The 18,248-nt window shown below is 33.1% G+C and overlaps 1 protein-coding gene across 3 annotated transcripts in view; it reads left to right on the plus strand.

Moving 5' to 3' along the window:
• Positions 1-18,248, plus strand: part of MACROD2 (mono-ADP ribosylhydrolase 2) — a 1,988,024-nt gene that overhangs the window by 24,927 nt on the left and 1,944,849 nt on the right. The window lies entirely within an intron of this gene.

The raw sequence follows: 18,248 nt of genomic DNA on the forward strand, positions 1-18,248 counted from the left end.
AAACGTGATACATGAACATGGAGAGTCAAACAGTACAGAAGAGCATAAAATGAAAAATAAGCCTTTATCTCTGGCTTACTTCCGAAATCTGTTACCACCATTAATAGTTCATGTATGCTGTAGAAAATTTTTGTATTTATATAAATGTGTATTTAGAACTCCCTTATCCTTTTTTTTAATACACATAGGATCATGTTCTAATACTGTTTATTTTTCTTTATCTTTTTTCCACCTCATAATCTATTGTGGAAATTCTTCCATAAGAAATTCTAATGTTTTATTTCATTTATTTTTAAATTCTTTGTAGTCTATCCTTGTGTGGACGTATTGTGATTTTATTTAATCACTCTCTTATTGATGGGCATTTTGATTCTATCAATTTCTTTTTTGCTAGTATAGCTAATATTTTATGGAATGTCCTTGTATATTTATCTTTGTATTCTTGTGTATGTTTTTATCATAAGAATAATTTCTAGCCATGGAATTGCTAGGTCAAAAGATTCAAAGTTTTCAGTTGACAATGTTTCAGTTTCCACTTTTAAATGTTGAACCATCATTTTATTCCCAGTTTTAGTTTATGCAAATACATTATTTCCCAACACTACCTCCGGATTTTATCAACTGTTTTATTTTTGCCTCTCTGATTGCTTTGCTATTTTTTAAAATCATGAATAAGGTTGAACCTATTTTAATATGTTTATTAGCCATTTGTTTTTCTGTTTAAGCACTTACTGTGGGCCAAGCACTGTACTAAGTGAATTGCATGCTCATTTAATGAATTATTTCCTCACATCATTTGCTCATTTAAAAAAAAGGTTTTAAAAATTAACCTCCTAAGGGTTCATTGCACATTAAGGAAATTACCTTTAGTTATATCTGTTGCAGATTTTTTGGTTTCATCTATTGCATATTTTTAATGATTGTGTATGTATGTATTTTACACACAATTTTACTTGGTCATTTGATATTTCATAATTTTCTTTATCTCAGTCTTATCAACTTTGGTTAGGCTTATTGCTAGATATTTATTTAATAGATTTTAAAATTATGAATGGGCTCTTTATTCTCATTTAATTTTATAATTGGTTATTCATGAGGTCTATAGGAAAGTTCATTTTTGAATACTGATCTGGAATTTTGTTATTAGTCACAGTCTTTTAAGAGATACTCTTGGATTTTCTAGGTAGACAATAAAGCCTTCTGCAAATGATCTTTTAGCTTCTTAATATTCGTACTTCTTATTTTTTTTTCTTTTGCTTTGGCTAATGTCGCTAGTACGGTGTTAAATAATAGTGTTCATAACAGGCATTCTTGCCTTGTTCTTGACTTCATTGAGATTTATTTATGTCTTAATTAGTAAGATAGTACTCTCATCTTTTAGGGGCACTTATTTTGAAGGAAAGTAGTCTACCTGGTACATGAATATCTTGAAGGTTAACAGACCTAACTTTTAGTATATGTACTTGTGCAAACATTTTATTCTTCACTCTTCCATTTATATAGTGAGGATAATTATTAATCTGTAATGTAAAATTTTTATAAGGAAGTTACTAAACATGATATTGTAGTTACTCTATAAAAGTTTCATTATATGACAGATTGCTATTTATTGAGTTGTTTTCAAGTACTTACTGATATTTCACACTGGGGCATGACTACTGAGTTATGGAAAATTTTTTCCTCTGAATTTTTGGTCATTCTGTCGTTGATCTCAAAAGTAATTTGTATATTTTCATGGGCATAATATAGTGAAAGCTTATTTAGACTTTTAATTTCTTTCCTATCATCTCTTAAATTCATTATTCAGGAAAATAGAAGAGTAAAGTAGTGCAGATAAACAAAAAATGGATAATCACAAACCCATTTTTGAAATGCATCATTTAGACAGCCAACAGGGATTCAATAAAGAACAAGACATGGTTTCTGCCATTTTGAATTCTATATGATGTTTAATATTTAATAGTGTTGTCTTTTCAGCTGAGATTTACTGACACTAATATTTTAATAGTCTCCAGTTCCTGACACAATGACTGGAATCTGTTGGGTTCTCAGTCAAATTTTGCTTAACATATTTAATGTTTATGAAATGTATTCAGACTCAGCTTCAGATTCAGGTTCAGAATACAGATTCTGATTCAATAGGTATGGATTAGGGCCTAGGAACCTACCCTATTAACAGTACCTAAGGGTGTTTTCCTGTGGTTGCTCCTCATAAGTATACAAATTTTTTTTTTCTGAGTAGAGATTTTCTGTTGTATCTCACAGAAAATCAGTTTTGGAGGAAGAGGTTCACTGTCATCTTCAATGCCTTAGTAATGTAACTTTGCCTTTTACTTTAGGCTTCAGCTTTTCATTAACGAGGAATCTGTTCATTTAGCACAAGTGTGGGTGGGCTCTTGGGTATCCATTACTAAATACATGTTGGTTACTTAACATTGATAACTTGCAATAATTAGCTATTGATTTACTAATCCAATGATTCACTTTAAGTTAACTTTATGATTTTAAAAAAAAAACGATCTTTTTTCTTTTTTGAGATCCTTGTCATGGCTTAGGTGCATAGAGCTTGAAAAAATTAAGCATTTCACATGAGGCCTAAAATATATTTTTTAATGATTAAAGTCTAATCTTCATTTTAAAGAGTATTACACATGAGTAGCTGGTTATATTCTAAGATACCGTGCAATTTAATAAGAGCCTTTTTTGTATTGTTATTTCAATACACTCCAAAATATGAACAGATCATGATGACCCATGGAAACATGATTGCAAGTTTGTAGAATGTATTAATTTTGGGATCACTAATTTGGCCAAAATAGAAGTGATGATGGGAGTTTAATCCATTATAAGGTTTCTATAAAAATTCTACAGTAAAATTTTGTTTCAGTAAATATTTTAGTTGGTGAGTAGGATCAGTTGCTTTGTTTCTGTCTTGTTTTTTTCTTCCGTTGCATCTCTGTTCTTAAATGTAAGTTTAAAAAAGTGAGTTGTAAGAGTTACAAAAACATTTTGCTAAGTCCTATTCAGTAATTAATAAAAGTTCCTTTCATGGAGTCCTATAACATATCACATTTCTTCATATGCTTTACATATTTAATTTATTTGATAATTTTAGCAAGAGATAAATAGTTTCTTGATTGATAGCTTAGTTGAGCTTTACCCAGCTCAGAGGAATTTCTGAATTTCATTTCTGAATTTAAATCAGTGATGTTGCTAATCTGTGTAAACCACCTGTGTTTATCTGTGTGTGGAGATGAGGAGTGAAAGTTAGTGACCATAGAAGTAAGGATAATTAGAGGTTAATGATAAGGGAAATAAACATTCCCTTGGAATTAGAAAAGGTTCTGTTTGTTTTTTAAGATACCTATAAAGTGCTTAATATGTGCTGGACCTAGTTCTAAGTTCCTTACAAATGTTAACTTACTTAAGCATCACAGCAGCTCCGTGGAGTACAGTTATTATCTCACTTTACCAATGAGGAAGCCGAGGTACTGAGTTGTTGGCTTGCCCAAGGTCACACTGCTGTTGAGTGGCAGAGTCTGGGTTTGGAACAGAGGCTTTCTGGTTTTACATCCTTTTCACTTACCCTCTGTTAATGCATGCTTTTGTTTTCCAAAAGCATTGCTTATGTGTTTATGTGTTATGTGCTTACTATTAATTATATTTAAGTTTAGAAAGATGTATTTTGTGCTGTGCATTGTGTAATATTTATGGATTACAATTCATAATACCATGATGTTAGTTTTAAATTTAAAACAAGCAAATAGTAGAAAAAATAAAGTTCTTGTGGATAATAAAATTGTCAGTAATTGTCAAACATTGTGAAGAAGGCTTTGTTCCCTCAAGTAGATGTGTAATGAATACAACTTTACACCATTTAAAAATTTATTTACATTTCTTTGTAATTCAACCTGTGTTCTAAATTTGTGCTTAACGAATTATTGAAAGTTTAAAAAAAAATCTGCTTTTTAAGATTTTTTTTACCAGTCACCATTTTTTTCTTCAAGTTAGTATGTGGACCACATATTGAACATAAACTACATTTTGCAACTTTTAGCAACGTGGTCTATGACCTTGCTACTCAGACTGGAGTGCTAAGGTATCTATGGATTTTTACCAGGGAGTTTGTGAAACCACACAATAAAAGTATTACTCTTTTAGAGCATCATTTCTACTAAAAGCTTGGTGGGGGTGAATATTAAGTAATTTAATTGCTCGACATTTAAAAAGTTTTTTATATTGAAACTAAATGATTCTCAAGATAAAAGGCAAAGAATTTCACATTAATGGTCTCTACCCTAGAGATCCTGAGGTATGTATCAGTTCATTCTGTGGAAAGATTTCAGGAGTGCTTGATTGTATTTGAAATCAGTTGGTGTCTTGGAAAGTTGTGAAATTAGTGAACTAAGCAACATAAAATGCTGATCAGTAAAGTTGAGTAAGAGCCCTCATTTTAGAAGTCAGTCAGCTACTGTAGTGTCAGCATATCAAAGTGTTAATCAGTAATCTTTGTTGGGCTGCTGGAAAGAATAATATTATCAAAGCCACATCTTGTTTTAAATCTTGGAAATATCTTAATGTTTTCTTGGCTTTTATTTTATTAAACCCTACTTTTAAGTAATACTGAGTAAAATTAGTATTTATAAAAAAGATAATTTGGGGTTATTGTTTAATTTACAAAAGCATTGAACATAGTATTCCTTTAAATAACTTGCTTCTTTAGCTTCTTCAGTTCATTATATTCACAGCGTTCAGACCTGCATATAAATGAAGCAAAGAACACCAGTAGTTTATAGATGTTTTTTTTAATGTAAAACCTCATGTTGAAAGATTAAAAGGATATAAATTTGAAAACCTGTATAGCCAGTGTTTTGTTTTTTAAAATACCTAATAGGTTTGAGTATAAGCAATATTGATAATTGCCTTCAATTTCATTCTAAATACTGAGATTAGAGCTTGAATGTACCACTTACTTTTTTATTTTTTAATTTTAATTTTATTGGAGTATAGTTGATTTGCAATGTTGTGTTAGTTTTAGGTGTACAGCAAAGTGATTCAGTTATACATATACATATATTCATTCTTTTTTAGATTCTTTTCTCATATAGGTTAACACAGAATATTGAGTAGAGATCCTTGTGCTATGCAGTAGGTCTTTGTTGGTTATCTGTTGTATATAGTAGTGTGTGTGTGTGTGTTCATCCCAAGCTCTTGATTTATCCCTCCCCACCGTGTTTCCCCTTTGGTAACCATAAGTTTGTTTTTGATATCTGTAAGTCTGTTTCTGTTTTGTAAATAAGTTCATTTGTATCATTTTTAGAAATTAGATTCCACATATGAGTGATATTATGTGATATTTGTCTTTGTCTGACTTACTTCACTTAGTATGATAATCTCTAGGTCTATCCATATTGCTACAAATGGCATTATTTCATTCTTTTCATTCTGGCTGAGTAATATCCCATTGTATACATGTACCACATCTTCTTTATCCATTCCTCTGTTGATGGTACAGCATGTCTTCTTTCATCCATTCCTCTGTTTATGGTACAGCACATCTTCTTTATCCATCCCTCTTTTGATGGACATTTAGATTGCTGCCACTTACATTTTATTAATAAGTATGACCATTAAAACAGTAATCACTTGACTTGTAGAGTGACATGAATATATTCTTGAAGTATCCAGATGGTAATTGTGGCACAAGGCTTTTTTACTTAAGTGATTTCAGAAAGAAAGGAGGGGAGGGGTGGTGGGTGGTAGCGAACCTTTTAGTAAGGCAGTTATGGGGAGAGCAAATTAAAGAGTTGGCATGCTGTCCTGGAATGTATTTTCTATGTGGATTTTGCCATCCAATAGCAGAGAGAAGTATAAAGCATTCTCTTTGTGTAATAAATTTAACCAGAAAAAAATATACTTTGTTCTTTTTACTTTTACTTTGTTTTATTTCTATTTAGGCTTGACTGAGGAAGAAAAATAGTGGTCGGTAGAATTGGTATAGTTCTGAGTCTAAGTTTCTTGATTTATCACTATATTTGTTCATTCAAGCATGTTTAATTCACATCATCTGTAAAACTCTGTAGACTGAAAATTTTCTATAACTTGGCTAAATTACTTTTATAATAAGGAATATACTTAAAACATAAATTGTTCATGATAAAAGAAAACAAATCCTAATTTCTGCTTTCAAATTTCTTTACTTAGGCTTTAAGTAGAAGATGCACCAGAAGTAGGAATTGGAGAGGGTGTTTTTGTTTGTTTGTTTTTGTGGGTTTTTTTTTTTGCTGGTTGATAAGATACAACAGTACCACTAAAATAGAGGGGGTCGGGGAAGAAACTGTAAACCAAGACGTGTGTACACATGATGGCAATTATTTGAGGCTCTTCTAAGATGTGCCCCTCAGTTTTCTGTTCTTGCTATTTTGGGGGGAGAAATCCTTTGTTTTGAGGATATAATTTCTGTGATATGATGATTTCTGGAATTTCTAAAAATTAATGCAAGTATATGATAGCAGGCCAAGTCCAAATTGCAATGACAAAAGAAAATAAGAATAAGAAAAAAAAATCCATAGCAGTTCTGGAAAACAGGAAAGGATGCAGTCAGTGGATCAGAACATTTGGGGACTTTCTGGAAGATATAAGACTGACAAGATTAGATTATTAGAAACCACTACTACTGAACAGCTTGTAACTCAACATAGGGAAAATTACCTGCGGGTAATATCAGGGTGTTGAAGACTCTAGGATCAGTGAATCTATACGAAAAATATGCTAGTTTCTCCCCTTTACCACACTAAAGGCAAAACCTGCCCACAGAGTCCCACAGTCTTTTATTATGGGAGTGGGGGAAACTCTTGAAGGTAAAGCAGTGACCTGAACCAGCTGTCAATACTGAACAATCTAGATCTTTATTTAAAAAGATGAAGACAATGATGAAATACTGGATATTTGAGGAAAATTAGCAGTGCTGAACAGAGGACTCATACTAAAATAAGCAGAGCAAATAGCCCAGAAATCAGTTAATGTGAAAAAAAAAGAAACTGAAAATTTTTAGTTTCTAGAGAAAGGAACAGTGAAAAACAGTTCTTAACAATTAAAAATTTGATTTTGGCTCTTAGAGGCCAAAAAATATAGAGGGTACTAGAATCCAGAGTGCTAAGTTGACTCCAAAGCTGTAATCAGAACACTTGCTGACCTAGATGCTTATATTTAAAGGTCACATGCTTTTGAGGGGAGAGATCTTTGGACCTCCACTAGATGAGGAGTTGGAATTGAGGCCTCTGCATGAGGCTGAGGCTCTTCAAGATAAGTCTTTAATGAAAGAGAGTCCAGAAAATGAAATTTAACTTCCAGCAGAGAACATCAGAGACATTTTCTTCTCATGGCATTTAGGTATGAGACTAAAAAGTCTCCCCTAAAAATTTGTGGCCATAAGCCTGTCTTCATGTGGGTGTGAGATTCTAATATATACTATCTGTCTAGTTCAGGAAACTGCAGGCAGAGAAAATTATTTAAAAATAGTCAAATGTTGATAGTGCTACAAAGCACCTAATAGAAGCAAAAGTTAATACTGTTTAGGGGGATGCACCTTCAAGATAAGCCTTTAGTATGACTGTTGGTAAAGCATGAATGAAATGCTTTGGAGAAAATCAGCAATCATGAGCAAGAGTAAACAGGAAAAACAGCAAAATTAGACTTCCGTGATATTGAAATTACTAGGTAGGAGTATGGAATATATATATAAATGTTTAAAGAAATAAAATGGAGGATTAAAAAACATGAGCAAGAGACAAAATGCTGTCAAGAAGTACCAGGAAGATTTGAAAAAGAAGAGAACTTTTAGAAATTAAAAATATAATAATTGAAATGGAAAAACATTGAATGGCTTAAGTGGATTAAACCCAGCTGAAGAGAGAATTAATGAACTTGAAGACAGGTTTGAAAAAACAGATATGGAAACATGAAAGACGTATTTAGAGTCAGAAGAATAAACATGTCTAATACATGGGAAGTTGGAGTTCAGAAAAGGAGAACGAGGAGACTGACAGTCCATATCCAAAGAAGGAATGAGAATTTTCCAAAATTAAAAAATGTGAATTATTAGGCTGAAAAAACACAGTGAATCCAGAAGAAGAAAAATAAGTGGATAATGTTAAGGACAAAGAGAAAATAAAAGTAACCAGAAATAGTCAGATTATCTGCAAAGGTATAAAATTAGACCAGTAGCAGACTTCTGAACTCCAACAATAGATGCCGTATCGAGAATTCAGCCTTCAAATACTAAAAGAATACAGACACCATCCTGGAAGTAACTAGCAAAATCATTCAAAACCAAGTGTTTTGAAATATATTTTCAGACAGATATCAGATTGGTAAAAATTTAAAACTCTGACTATATTGTTTTGGTGAGCTTGTGTAGCAACAAGAACTCTTAGCTTGCAGAAGTATAAACTAGTTTTCGAGAGTAATTTAGCAATATCTAGTAAGTTTGAATGCACATTTCCCCAGTGACCCAGAAATTCTACATATATATGTATGAATATACCTTAGCATTATTTATTGATCTGTTTTGACCATGACATAAATCAAAATTTCAGGAAACAAAGTTTACTCTTACTGTACAGTACACTTTGTACACAGTACACTTTGATCTATCTCTGTGCCTTACTACTTTGTTCATTTTCTTCCCTTTTCCCTTTACTCCTCACCACTCTTTTTTTAAAGATTCCTGTGACCTTGACCTACTAACATGATTTTATTGGTAGGTTGTAAGCTATAGTTTGAAAAACACTCCCTTAAAGAAACTCACACATAAGTGTAATAAGGATGTTCATAACAGTATTGTTTGTAAAAGTGAAAAACTGGAAGCAATCTTAAGCCCTAATAAACGGAGAGTGTATAAATAAACTGTGGTATATCCATGTAAAGGTGCAGAAGAATATATAAAGTATGATACATGAAACTTAAAAATGCAAAGCAATACTATGTATAGCTTTATGGATATACACATACATAAAATATATAAGGAAATCCATGGTAATGATAGACACCAAACTTAGGTTATCTCTGGGAGGAAAAGGAAGGTATTTCTGTTACCTAGATAACACTTTTTTCTTAAGCTGGGGGGTGGATACATAGCTGTTTATTAAATAATATCATACACTCCTTCGTATGTCTAAAATATTTCACAATAAATTTTTAAAAAGGGAGGTAATGATATTGACAGATTGAGATTTCTCTCAGGGAATAGAGCAAAAAGAGTTGAATATTATGGGAGAAAAGTTTGAGACCTATAAAATAGATCCAGTAGATCACTATCTGTGAAATAGGAATTCCAGAAGTGAAAAATACATACTGCAAAACCAGTAGACAATGAAATGGTAGAGTAAAATTTTCCTGAGCTGAAGAATGCCATCAAATAAGATATACTGAAATCAAATTTCTGGTAAAATCAAATATTGGTCAAACTTTGAATTCCAAGGATCAAAAGAAAATCAAGTTTCCAGATAGAGTAAACAGGCTCATCCTAAAGCAAAAGAAGTATCAGATTGGCATCTGATTTTTCTTATGCAGCACTGGATACTAAGGAACAGTAGAGAAATTCCTATAGGATTCTAAGGTAAAAATACTATGACCCTAAGGTTCTGTATGCAGCAAAACTGTTTTAAAGTATGAAGACAGATATATATGCTTTCCAAGGCATTCTGAACTACAGCACTTACAGATAAATGAATATATTATTTGGAAGTACTTAAGCAAAATGAAATGAATCAGAGAATTCTGGATGGAAAAAAGAAAGGTATACATTAAGCATAGGTGAACAAAATCAAACAACAAACCGAAACAGTCAGTGAAACTTATGGTTAAGTCTAAAAAATTGTTAGTAATATACTTTGATGTACATTTGAGGTATAACTAGAGAACATATTCCTAATAAAATGGAAGCTATGAAAAAATGACAACTAGGAAATAAGATTTTAGATGATTTAATAATAATAAAACCTGTGCTCTAGCAGGTTATGAGTAGAGGGAGGAAAGTAAAATAATACTATGCAAAGTTTGCTGTGCAAAGTATTTCTATTCATAGAACTACAGAAGTGGATACTTTTTACTTTACTTATGAAGAAATATAGATGGAAATACATGTTGAAAGTTTGAGGAGACTTTTGTTAGAAGATGGCAGATGATCAATTCTCCCAACCTTCTCCATATTTGCTTGAAATGACTAAAAATGTCTTTTTTTTTAAAAAAATTAAGCCTATAACAGCATTGGGCAGCAAGAAAGGGTTACATTGATATAGCAGATTTTGGGGAATTCCCTGAAGATAGAAAGTAGATGGAATGAAAGAGGCAGAGAAACAAGAACAGAGAAAAACCACAACTGAAATAGAGAAGTTTTTCCTTGGTGGACTTCAAGAAACTCCATTTGTGATGTTAAGAGTTTCAAAGGATTGAAGTGGTCTGTGGGGTAAGCATCAGAGTAATTAATTGAAAAACTGCCTGTGGCAGCTGGACTCTTTTCTTCTTCATTTGTACAGAATGATTGTCAGCCAGGGGTATTTGTCTCTAGGATAGAGTCATGGCTTCTGTTCTGCACATGATGAATCTGGGGAAGGCTTCTGGTTGTGTGTGCTGGGGTTGGAGAGAGTAGCACAGCAGAGTTTGAGAACACAAAGGGGAGGAAAGGGAAAATGGTTCCACATGTATGAAATACAATAAAACACTGCACCCCGAAAGTAAAGTCTTCCTATTGTTTGCTGTCTTGGAGGTTCCAGACCACAACCTGCTTTATGACAACACATTCTAAATTAAAACCTCTTGATATGCTCTGCCCACTCACATTCATCCTGAAATCAGCTCTCTCATTCAGGGAAGATTCCTTCAGAGAGGGACAGACCTATGGATCTATGGGAGAAACCCAAGTTATTTAGATAGCTCTGGAACACCATTAACAAATTTGGAATACCAATGATTACCAGAACACCAACAATATCAATGGAAAATGAACTGAGAGAAAAATTGACTCCTGGAAAATGAGAATGATGCAAGAAGTAGGTAGAACTTAAATGTAATTTGTATCCTTAGAGAGATTTAAGGGGATAAAGCAGCTGAAAAAATAAATCAGGCTATTCTGAAAGAAGCGATCTGCAGAGTTCTCAGAATCAAAAAAATTGCTAAAATAAAATAAAATAAATAAAAAATATTCAAAGGAAGGGCTGAAAGTTGAATTAATGATTTAGAAGTAAGGTTGAGGAAACATCCTAGAACCCAAAATTAAAAAGATGGAGATTGAAATATGAGCATATGTTTAAGTTACATAGGTCATGGAACCAGGTATGTGTTCCAGGGATGCCAGGGAGTGTTATATGAATATTACAAAAGGTGAGTTAGATTAATATATACAGATGTGAAAAGATGGTCAAGATACATACAGTGAAGAAGCAAGTTGTGAGAATAGTATGCTTAGTATATTTGTGATCAGAAATCATATGCATGTTCAAATATGCAAAAGAAAGATGAAAGGACATGAATGATCTCCTTCTGAGAAAAGGATGGAGGGATGAGAGAATATTTTCCATTTTTCTTAAAACATAATGCTGCTTTATAAGAGGCATATTTTTACTTAAAAAATAGAGCATTAAAAGTTATGTTGAGGGGACAGGAGAGCAACATGAGGTTAGCAGCGGTTTCCTAAGCCATTGATTTACACATAGTCTCAAGTCCATAATTTTCTCTGTAACATACAACTTTTCTGTTACTTCTTAGCAAGCATCTCCTTCCCTCACTTCATAGACTCTCACAGAAGGGTATTTTCACACACTTCTCTGAACCTTCTTTACCCAGAGTATTGGGGTTGAGGTGGCTGATTCCTTCATTACATGTGGATTTTGTGAGAGAGGAAATGTATGTGGAGAATACCTTAAAGTAAGGATATCTTCTACATATTGCTTTATTAATAAACGGTAGTATCAATCCAACACCTTCTGTAGAATGAGTCAGGATGTAAATAAATTAAAATAATGAGTAGTAAAGGGAAAAATAAGGAGAATTCCATATTCAAGATTTTGAAGTATATCCTGGTGGGATTTTTTGGGTTGCGAGTAGGAATTGGTCAATATCAGGACAGTAACATATGAGTGTAATCACAGAGGTGTGAAGTGGTGTTCTGGACCACCTGAAAGGCCCCATCCCTTTTGTGAGGAGATGGATATGATCCTTGATCTCAATATGCTACATCTACTATAAACTTCTGAACCCTCCGCCATCATTCAGGATGCTTCTCTAATGGTTGAAGAAGTGGAGGATCACATGGGAGAGTGCCTGAGGATCCTTGCCTGGGACAAGTTATGGGAAGAAAAGTCTTGCAGGTATTCTTCTGATATATTTTACTTGGTTGCTGTGTTTTTATTGGGTAAAATAATTCTTTTCCTGAAAGGGGTGAGGAGTGGTTAGTGGGAGGTGGGAGATGGGAGGGAGTCGTCTTTTGTAAGAGTGGTAGAAGAACCAGGAAAGAATACCAACATCTTTCTGTCTTTTCTTTTTCTGCTCTTGCACAACGTTTGCTGTCATCTTCACAATAAAGGAAGTTGTGCTTGAATCACAGACTCACTTCTGTGGTAATAAGATTCACCAAGAACATTTAGGTACATAGCATGCTGACATAATAGATTAGCTAGCTGCAAATTTTAAAAACCAATGGAAAATGTTTAGATCTGTGAACTGTATTGAATATAAATTTTTGAATATATGTTTAAAAAGCTTGTTTTTAATTAACTTGTTGATTATTTCTTCTTTGATTGTGTCAGTTGGTTATTTAACCATTTGATACTGATTTATTTCTTAGGCATGAAGATGTTTTAACACTGCTATGCACTTAAATTAAGTAGTTAGTTAACTGGAGAACCTTAAGTCTTCAATTCATGATTTTTCTTTAGAATAGTAGTCTCAGGTGCCAGGAGCTCAGCGAATGGCTTCCAAGATAGCTCTAGTTCCAGTGCAGCTTAAAAATATTGCGAAAAGATTATTTTCTTCAAACTATGTCAGGGAATTTCATAGAGATTTTCTAGGTATCTGCTTATTGAAGTTTTAGAAATGGTATCTTCACTTGTATTCTTGATAATTTATAATTCTGTTGTGCTTTTTATTTTTTTGTTTTTTTAAACATCTTTATTGCAGTATAATTGCTTTACAATGGTGTGTTAAGTTTCTGCTTTATAACAAAGTGAATCAGCTATACATATACATATGTCCCCATATCTCCTCCCTCTTGTGTCTCCCTCCACCCTGCCTATCCCACCCCTCTAGGTGGTCACAAAGCACTGAGCTGATCTCCCTGTGCTATGCGGCTGCTTCCCACTAGCCATCTATTTTACATTTGGTAGTGTATATAAGTCCACGTCACTCTCTCACTTCATCCCAGCTTACCCTTCCCCCTCCCCGTGTCCTCAACTCCATTCTCTACGTCTGGATCTTTATTCCTGTCCTGCCCCTAGGTTCTTCAGAGCCATGTTGTACTTTTTAAATGATAATATAAGCAGTATGCCTGAGTATGTGGGGGGAAGTTATTTTTGAAAACTTAGAGCATTTAGAACATATAACAACTCAATTAAGTGGATATAGACAAAGATATGTCAATAAAATTGGCCAGGGTAAAGTAAGTGAAATGAGAGGATATGCTGATAGAGTTTTCTTTTCTTTTTTGTTTCAGTGAAAATAAGAAATGTTGCTCTTAATAGAGATTTTTGTATTATTTTCTCTTTTTTTTTTCTAGTGTGGGCAATAGGAAAAAGCGCTCTTTTATTCCATCTTGTCTTCCAGTCCGTTTTGAATCAAGAAATACTCATTGAAAACTGCTTTGAGAAGAGTCTGTTTTGAAGAAGGAAAAAGAAATACTGTTGAGAGAAGGCATACAGACCAGAAGGGTGATAGAAACATGTGTTTTTGGTGTGTGTGTAACACCAACAGGACTTCATAGAGAGAAATGGAGAGCTGAGAAGGGAGAAAATTAAGAAATGACTGAAATTTGTGGGCCCTGATGGGAAAATGCTGGCCATCTACTAATATGGAAAGACAGTTGATGCTTCAGTCCCAGGACTTTTTGTCTCTGCTGCACAGTTACCATAAACTCTTCTCACATTCAGAACTATCCCTTTATCCTCTGTGAATGATGGCACTCTTGCTTCTATTTCAGCAGTGCTTCCAAGGATGAATGAAAATATACAGTGTCTGCCAAAACCTAAAAAGTATAGTTTATTTATCACTAGAGCTTTGTTAGCTACCCCTCCTGCGTTTTAAAATTCTGTAGTTTGCAGAACCAACCATTGTAGGGTGTTTTTTGTTTTCTGGGTTTTTTTGGTCAATAAATATTAGATTTTCAAGATGAAGTATAATGATTCCTAATCGTATTGTGGTCAGTTTTCTCCAATTCGATATCCATAGACAGCTTGAAGAAACTAAGATTTTATTTTTTACACTTAGTTATGCTGTTTTTGGTGTGTAATCATATGAGTTCCTGTTTTTCTTGAGATTTTAACAGACCTTGTCTTATTGTATATGTCAAAATAAAAATATTTAAATAGTACATATGTTGTAATATTGTGGATACTGGTTTTATATTAATTTTCCACTAAATATTGAGTCTGGTTTTGATATAAGCCCTGATCCTAAATGACAACTTTATCTCAATTTTTGGAAATTAGTTTATCTGTGTTATATAAGAAGCATCTTAAGGATTTGGCTTGTGTGTGTGTTTTAAATGTAAATTTTACTTTTTTTAATTTTTTAAAAAATTATGTAATCATTCTATTAGGCAGCTTTTCTTTGGAAGACAAGAGGACTTTATGTTTTTGAACTATAATTGGTTGTTTAAGTTCTCCAGACGAATATACGAATTCTGAACCTTGTTTCTAATTCTTCAGTCTTTCCTTATTTTAAGGACTTTTAGAACAGGTTGTGATCCATTTTGAACGTAATATCTCAGTAGTCAAGAATGTGTTCTCCTCATCCTTTCTCCAAGGAGGATTTCTTGATTGAAAGTTCCTCTTGTACACTGGGTTCTCTTCTGCGTACCCTCTTGTTAACGCAGAGTGATTGTGAAAGGGGGGATGACTTTGTTTCAGTCTGACATAGGGAATTGTACAGACGTGTCTATTACTGCATTGCTTGTCGTGGCAAAAAGCTAGGAATAACTTTAATGTACATCAAGAGGGAGAATAGTTGCGATGGAATGTTACGAAACTCTTAAAAAATGGGTTCTCTGTTCATTGTAAGGAATGTTTGTGATATTTTAATAAGTGAAGAAAGGTATAATTCACAGAGAAGTATCCTATTTTTAAAAACTTGTTTCTGTAAAACATGTTGTATATATTTGAGATAAAAGAAAGGTATAATTGTCTTGATATATGAGATGGAGGATAAAGAATGAATAGGGATTATCTTTTTTTCCTTTTCATATTTTTTATTATCACATTGGTTTCAGTGAAAGTGTTACTTTTATAATTTTTCAGGAAGAGCTTAAGAATTATGGAGAAAGTACTTACATGTAGTTTTATTGTATTTTATAACTTTATAAAAAGTTAATAGAGAAGAATAAAAATATTTGTAGTGGTCAGTGATATATATAGTTTGCTATTACTGTGAAATGAATTAAGGAGGACACAATATTGATTATGATTCCATGGGAACACTAAGATAGAAGCCAGCTTTGTCTATAGGAGATAATGAGAGTCAGGGTTAGTATGGACATTTGAAATGTGGTCAAAGTTCTTATTATAGAGACTAGTTTCCATTTAATCTGCTTTCTGTCCTCAGCCTCAATGCTTTTGCATTTGAGACCCTAAATTGCTCAACAAAATTTAATTGAATTTACTTGTGTCGCTTCTTTCTACCCCTCTTAGAAAGGAGCAGGCAGAAGAGGAGCATCCAACAGTGTAAAGAGGAAAAAGTTGAATGTTATTTGAATACTGTGCTGGAGAAAACATTGACTAGAACTGGGCATTGTGAACCTGGCTCTGATCAAAAAATTTCTGGGCCTCTCTTTACTTGACTATAAGATAAGAACTTTGTACTCACGGCTCTCCTGGAAATAGGATTGCACAGTAAAGAATCCCTGTGTAATAGAGAATTGATTTTAAGTTGTAATATGCAGCTGCCAGTAAAAATTAAGAGCTTTACTTTTTTTGAAGGGGGTGGAGTTAATATAGTGATACATATGGGTGTGAAGTTAGGCATTACTTTGCTTAACTACAATATTAGAATATTTTTCTTTAAGACCTGATTACTACTACATATAGAAAATTGTTACATTAGTAAATACTTATGGCTTCCTTAGGCTTGTACAGGTAACATTATGAGCTCATAGGGAATACGTTTTAAAATATGACTGTTTAAAATACAGAAAAGTGACAGTTAATAGATATGGAAGTGTTAGGAAGTGGCTATTATAATATTGAAGGAAACAAAAGCTTTAAATTTATTTTGAATTGTGCCCAGGGAATTATGTGTACAATTTAAAAAAAAGTTAACCTTGAGTTTACTTGAGGAAAAAACATTATGTCTATGGGATAGAGATGAATTTTTACTATTAAGCTTCCTATTAAGTCACTGAACCCAGTTTTCACAGGCAGAGGCTCTATTTGCTTTTCATATTTGTCTCTACAATTCTCTTTCCCTCAGCTTGAATAATTATAAATCCCTTTGATTATTTTAATACCTGCTTATAAACTTAAGGTGTATTACTATGTTTTTCTCCTTTCAATTAGGTTATCAAAGGATTGCATGACCCAATATTTTCTAAATTTCAAACAGTTTCATACAATATTATAATAAAGTCTGTAATATATGTGTGTGTATACAGCATGAACCATAAACTGATTTGTGAGTTGTGGTTCTGTATTTGCCATCTATATATTTCAAAAGACTTATCTGTTATTTGGCTTTTATTACAACTCGCAGGGTTATTATAAAGATTGAAAGAGACAGTGGATAGGAAAGCTTTGAAAACTATCAAGATTATACAAAATAAATTGTTATTGTTTTACTCACTGGTTAAAAAAGATTAGAGGGCCTAGAACTTTGTTGTTAAGGGCTGAAAACACTTTGCAAATCATTTACTGATTCTAGGTGCAATTGAAATGGTACAGTTTTATGAATAGCAGTATTTCCTTCATACTGAGAGAGAAAAATTGAGGTGATTTTACTAGATGATTAACTGATTCTACCAGTATTATACAATGAGGTGTGGAAGTATATAAGATGTACCAAAATTTAGGAAAAATCTGACACATTTCAGATTCAATTGGTAGACTTTCACAAATAGTTAACCTTTTTAATACAGTAAGTGGCTCTGAAAATATCCAACATTATTCCATAGTTTGAGACCTTAACAAATGACCATAAGTATTAAAGTTTATTACCTTTTGTTTCTAACTCACTTTGGCCCAAACTAAACTCATTATCTTCTTTTCAAGACCGTTCACCCTTTACCCTTATTTTAGAGAACGGGCCCTTCATCTATCCAGTTATAGATAATAGGATAACTTGTCTCAAGTTACCATTTACTACTCTCCAGTAACGCCTCTAAAGTCTTGCTTCATCCCATCCATACCATTCTCAAAGTAATCTTTCTAAAGGTAAATCTGATCAAATCACCGTTTTGGTTTTCTACCCTTTAAAAGTCCTTCTGTGATAAAGGACTAAACTCATACAAGGGGCCTCTTTATGACCCTGCAAGATCTTTTTCATTATATTCCTTGTGCTTTGTATTACATCTGGTATTTTGTATGTCATCATTAAATATTGGCAGAAAGAAATAATTCTGGTAGGCCCTGAGAGATTGGAAAAGTATAAAATATATATTGAAAAACTATTCTCTACCTTGGCTTCCTAAAGAACTTTTTAAAGCACTGGGGTTTTTTTGTTTGTTTTGTCTGTTTTTGTTTTTGTTTTTTTTTCACTGAACACATTTTTATTGAGTACCTCCTATGTACACCAGACACTGATCCAGGTGCTGGTGCTACAGATACAGCAGAAGACATAACAGACAAAAATCCCAGCCCTTACAGAGCTCCTGGAGCTTACATTCCAGTGAAATCAAGACAAGAAAACTAATCCATGGAGAAAATGACAAAGTTATGAGCCAAAGAGAACAGTTCTTCTGAGGAGTAACAAAAGGGATTCCCTATTGTGTAAGTCAGAAAGAAACAGTAAAGTCCCTACGGGGTCACCCCAAAAGACAGGGCCCTGCTGAG

This window comes from Mesoplodon bidens (genome assembly GCF_964165515.1).
Source record: "Mesoplodon bidens genome assembly, chromosome: 15".
Lineage (NCBI taxonomy): Eukaryota > Metazoa > Chordata > Mammalia > Artiodactyla > Ziphiidae > Mesoplodon > Mesoplodon bidens.